Source organism: Echinops telfairi, unplaced genomic scaffold (assembly GCF_000313985.2).
Source record: "Echinops telfairi isolate 266 unplaced genomic scaffold, ASM31398v2 ScPeMD7_32;HRSCAF=126, whole genome shotgun sequence".
Classification (NCBI taxonomy): domain Eukaryota; kingdom Metazoa; phylum Chordata; class Mammalia; order Afrosoricida; family Tenrecidae; genus Echinops; species Echinops telfairi.
Window position 1 is genome coordinate 537,302 of NW_022103929.1, and position 5,918 is coordinate 543,219.

Below are 5,918 nucleotides of genomic sequence, written 5' to 3' on the forward strand. Positions count from 1 at the left end.
CGAGAGGAATTACTGAAACCCAAATGAAGGCTGAGCATGATAGTGGGACAAGAGGAAAAAGGAAATAGAGGAAAGAGCTAGGAGGCATAGGGCATTTATAGAGGTCTAAATAAAGGCATGTATATATGTAAATATATTTATATATAAGGATGGAGAAACAGAGCTATGTGCATATATATATAGATTTGTATTAAGGTAGCAGATGGACATTGGGCCTCCACTCAAGTACTCCCTCAATGCAAGAACACTTTGTTCCATTAAACTGGCATTCCATGACTCTCACCTTCCCAACACGATTGCTGAAGACAAATGGGTGCATAAGCAAATGTGGTGAAGAAAGCTGATGATACCTGGCTATCAAAAGATATAGTATCTGGGTTCTTAAAGGCTTGAAGGTAAACAAGCGGCCATCTAGCTCAAAAGCAACAAAGCCCACATGGAAGAAGCACACCAGCCTGTGTGATCACGAAGTGTCGAAGGGATCAGTTATCAGGCATCAAAGAACAAAAAATCAAATCATTGTGAATGAGGGGGAGTGCAGATTGGGGACCCAAGACCCATATGTAGGCAACTGGACATCCACTTACAGAAGGGTCTCGGGGAAGAGATGAGCCAGTCAGGGTGCAGTGTAGCAACGATGAAACATACAACTTTCCTCTAGTTCCTAAATGCTTCCTCCTCCAACTATCCCAATCCCCCCTGATCCCAATTCTACCTTACAAATCTCACTAGACCAGAGGATGGTACAGATAGGAACTGGAAACACAGGGAAACCAGGACAGGTGATCCCTTCAGGACCAGTGGTGAGAGTGGCGGTACCGGGAGGGTGGAGGGAGTCGGGCGGAAAGGGGGAATAGATTATAAGGCACTACATATAACCCCCTCCCTGGGGGATTAACAACAAAAAGTGGGTGAAGGGAGACAATGGACAGTGTGAGATATGACAAAATAATAATTTATAACTTATCAAGGGCTCATGAGGGAGGGGAGAGCGGGGAGGGAGGGGAAAAATGAGGATCTGATGCCAGGGGCTTAAGTGGAGAGCAAATATTTTTAGAATGATGAGGGCAACAAATGTACAAATGTGCTTTACACAACTGATGTATGTATGGATTGTGATGAGTTGTATGAGCCCCCAGTAAAATGATTTAAAAAAACATCTTGAGTAGGAAAATGGGAAGAGATCAAAAATAGAGTCAAGGTTACCAGAGGCTAATGAGGGGATGGAGAGTAGAGCATTATTGCCCAATGGATATAGAGCTTCTGCTCGGGTGACGAAAAATCTTGGAAATAATGGTGATGGTTGCACAATATTGTGAATGCAATGACTGCCACAGACTGCATTATACACTCTTAAACGGCCAGTTTTACCTGCACCAGCAAGCCTCTTACTCAGAGACACTCACCATCAGATGGTGAGAAGCTGTGGCAGAGAAATGGCAGCAGCATAGGCAAAGAACCGGGAGATGGCATGGCGGATTTCCTGGCCCACAGAACAACAAAAGTGTCACTGAGTCAGAGGCTTGCTGGTGCAGGGGGATGCCTCAGGGTGCTTATCAGTGGAGCTAAAGAGCTTTGTAACACTTGCCCAAGTTGGTCAGAGACAGGGCTGAGGGCTGGAGAGACCTCCCTGCTGGTACGGCAGAGAAGAGATTGTCCTGATAGAAGAACTGTATCTTGAGTAGTTCCTAAACCTGAGTTAGAACCTGTTACTTCCCTAGAACACAGATGACACAACCTCGCCTGTTGAAAGCGAGGAGGACTTGCCGATGAAGATCAAGGACTGCAGCCTTCAGTATAGATTGCAAGTCAATGTAAAGAACACCTAAATCCTCACAAGTGGCCCGAGAGACAACATTATGATCAATTGAAGCTGTCAAGGTTTCCCTTTTGCTTGGATCCACAGACAATGCTCACCGAAGCAGCAGTCAAGAAACCCAATGATGTTATCACATTGGGCAGATCTGCTGCACAACACCTCTTTAAGGTGCTGAAGAGCCAGGATGTCACTCTGAAGACCAAGGTGTGCCTGACCTAACCCACAGTATTTTCAATCACTTCATATGCATATGAAAGTCGCACAGTCTAGAAGGAAGGCCACAGAAGAATTGTTGGTTTGAATTGATGGTGCTGGCGAAGAATATCGAAAGCTCCAAGGACTGCCAGAAGCAGCAGCCAATCTGTCTTGGAAGTCCAGCCAGAATGTCCCTTAGAAGGGAAGATGGCACGCTGTCATCCGATGTACTTGGACATGTCTTCGGAGAGAGCAGTCCCTGGGAAAGGATATCGCACTTGGGAAAAGAGTGGTTAGTCAAAAAGAGGAAGGCTCCCGGTGAACTGGACTGACGCAGTGGTTCAGCAGTAGCCTCAACTATAACCGCAGTTGTGGGGATGACGCAAGGCTGAGCAGTGTTTGTGCTGCTGTGAATGGGGTCGCTATGAACCGGAACCAGCTAGACAGCCCTGAATCACAACAGCACTCCTTGCCTAATAAACCCATCATTGTGAGTCTTTGCTGAGCCTTCTGGGTGGCCATTGGCATGAATTATTGAACCCAGCAGAGGAGCAGAGAGCTCTGCGGAAGAGATGGCTGCTGTCAGACTCGGTGAAGAGGCTGGGGAAAGGTGGCCTTCTGACTTCACCGCGTAGGACTCTGTCGTGGGTTGATGCTGGCGGTGATTCTTTCCCCAGTGAAGTCAGAGGAGGGTAGGCCCTGCTGCCGTGCCATGCCTTTCTTACAACTACACTGCAATGGGGATGAACCTAGAAAACATTTTGCTAAGCGAAATAAGCCACAAAAAGGCCACGCACATACTGCATGGTTCCACTTCTAGGAAAGATCCCGAAGAGGCAAATCCAGAGACAGGATAGAGACTAGGGTTTGCCAGGAAGTGGGTACTTCCTGGGTTTCCTTTAGGGATGATGACTATTCCCTGGAAGTAGGTAGTGCTGATGGCCGCATTATGAATGTACTACCTGCCACTGAATTTGCACACTTTAAGATGATTAAAATGGGGAATTTAAAAAATCATTTTATTAGGGGCTCATACAACTCTTATCACAACCCATACATACATCAATTGTGTAAAGCACATTTGTACATTCATTGCCCTCATCATTCTCAAAACATTTGCTTTCCACCTAAGCCCCTGGCATCAGGTCCTCATTTTTCCCCTCCCTACCCACTCCCCACTCCCTCATGAACCCTTGATCATTTATAAATTATTATTTTGTCATATCTTGCCCTGTCCAACGTCTCCCTTCACCCACTCTTCTGTTGTTCATCCCCCAAGGGGGAGGTCAGATGTAGATCCTTGTAATTGGTTCCCCCTTTCCAATCCACCCTCCCTCCACCCTCCCAGTATCATCACCCTCACCACTGGTCCTGCAGCATTCATCTGTCCTGGATTCCCTGTGTTTCCAGTTTCTATCTGTACCAGTGTACATGCTGTGGTCTAGCTGGATTTATAAGGTAGAATTTGGATCATGATGGGGGGGGGCATTTAAGAACTAGAGGAAAGTTGTATGTTTCATCATTGCTACATTGCACCCTGACTACCTCATCTCCTCACCGTGACCCTTCTGTAATGGGATGTCCCATTGTCTACAGATGGGCTTTGGGTCCTCACTCCGGACTGCCCCTCATTTTCAATGATATGTTTTTTTTGTTCTTTGATGCCTGATACCTGATCCCTTCTATACCTCATGATCACACAGGCTGGTGTGCTTCTTCCATGTGGGCTTTGTTGCTTCTGAGCTAGATGGCCACTTATTTACCTTCAAGCCTTTAAGACCTCAGACGTTTTATCTTTTGATAGCCGGCACCATCAGCTTTCTTCACCACATTTGCTTATGCACCCATTTGTCTTCAGCACCACCCACCTTCTACCACTCTCCTTCTCTCTATCCAGTCTTTGTTGTTCTTTACTAAACCTAATAGCTCTTGGAATATACCTGAATTTGCTTATTTTTTGCCTCCCTAACCTCACCATTGGCACCATTACAGGCAGGGACTTGCCTCCTATTACTCCAGAACAATGCCAGCTTGGCCCATGGTAGGTGCTCTACAGCCAACTGTTGGATACATGAGCCTGCGCATCTGGAGCCTGGATTACTGGCTCTAAGACCTCGAACAGCTCATTCCCTCACCAGTAAGCAGGGCTCTTGCCCCATGGGGTCTTACCAGCATTGAACAAGTTCATTTAGGCAAAGAACAGGGCTGGCACACAGTGAGTCACTATTTAAATGTCAGCCATTATTAACACAGATATGGAAATGGAGCCTCTGAGACATGAGGTCATGTCCCAAGGTCAGACAGCTTCAACGTGGCAGATCCAGCTTTGGACCCAGTTGTAAATCATCATCATTGCTCTCTGCTGCTTCTCCTGCAGATCTATTTCCCCATGCCCTGTGTGAGCTAAGGCAGGTTATAAACCTCTCTCGGTGACAAAATGCTGCAGTGCCACAGGTCCAGGTCCAGGCATGATAACTGGCTGCTGGGGGCAGAAGGACTTGGTGTTCACAGGCGTGAGCACCGTGAGAGCTGGCTCAGGTGCCAGGCTCAGTCACCACCTCAGCTGGTCATGCCCTGACACGTCAGCTGGACTCAGGAAGCCTGAACGAATTTTCTCTCCTAGCTGGCTCCGCCAGACCACCTTGGGCTCCAAGTCCATGGGATCGGCTCCTTAAGCCTCGAGCTAGGAAAGCACCAGGGCCAGGTGAGCCTACAACCCCCTTTCGCTTTCTGGCAAGCCCAATGCTCACAGGTGTCTGTGGTTCCTAGGCAAGGGTCTTAGACACTTGTTTCTGCTCAAAGTCTCAGATACCTGCTTGAGCTCTTGGCCTCTGTCAGGCCCTGGGTGAGAGCTCAGGGAGCAGAAGAAATAGACTGATGTGTGCTCTTGACCTTCCCAGCCACGGCGAGCTCTGGGAGACAGAGACTGCCTGCAGAAGGGCGTGTATGCGCTCATCTTTAAGGAGGAGAAGGGTATTCCAAGGAGAGCAAGTAAGATGTGTAAGGCAAGTGAGAGCCTGGCAATTTAGGGGACCTACAAGTGGTCCAGGAGCCCTGGTGGCATAGTGAGTTACGCCTTGGGCTGCACAGCTTAAGGTCAACAGTTTGAAACCACCAGTTGTTCTGAGGGAGAAAGATGAGGCTTTCTACTTATGTAAACTACAGTCTCAGAAACCCACAGTTCTACCCTACCCCACAGGGTCGCTATGAGTCCGAATAGACTCAATGGCAGACTGTTTGAGTAGGCGGTTCACTACGCTGGTCTTGGTGGGCGGCCTAGGGTGGCAGGAGTGGAGACCAGGTGTGACAGCTCTCAAAGAGGACCTGGCACGCTGGCTGAAGAGTTTGGCTGCTTCCTGAAAACACTGGGGAGCCATAGGGAACATTCCGGCTGGGAGAGCCAGGATCAACACTGGATCTGAGCAAGCTCATTCACCTGCAGGGGGATGGACCGGCAGGTTGAGAGGCCTGGCACCCAGAAAGAGCCTCTGGCACTCACCGAGTGCTCAGGAGGTAGGGAAGTGTGAGGACTACACCTCGGGCCACCTACAGCTGTGTGCCGCTGGCTGGTGACGTAAGTTCTCTGTGGCTCAGTTTCCTCATCTATACCATGAAGAGCTGCCTGTGTCTGAGCAAAAAAAGAACTGTGAAGACTGAGGGATGGAATGGCAGTAATGTGCTCACTCCACTCCAGCCTCTGAGAAATAGTCCATCGTAATAATGTTAGCAACAGGATATAGCTGTTATTGCTATTAGTATTCTGAAAAGGGGGTTGGGATTCCTCCTTAGAGGTGCATTATAAGGAGCCCTGGTGGTGTAGTGGTTACGGGTTGGGTTGTGATCCTCATGGTTGGCAGTTCAAAACCAGCAGCAGCTCTGAGGGAGAAAGACTGGGCTTTCTACT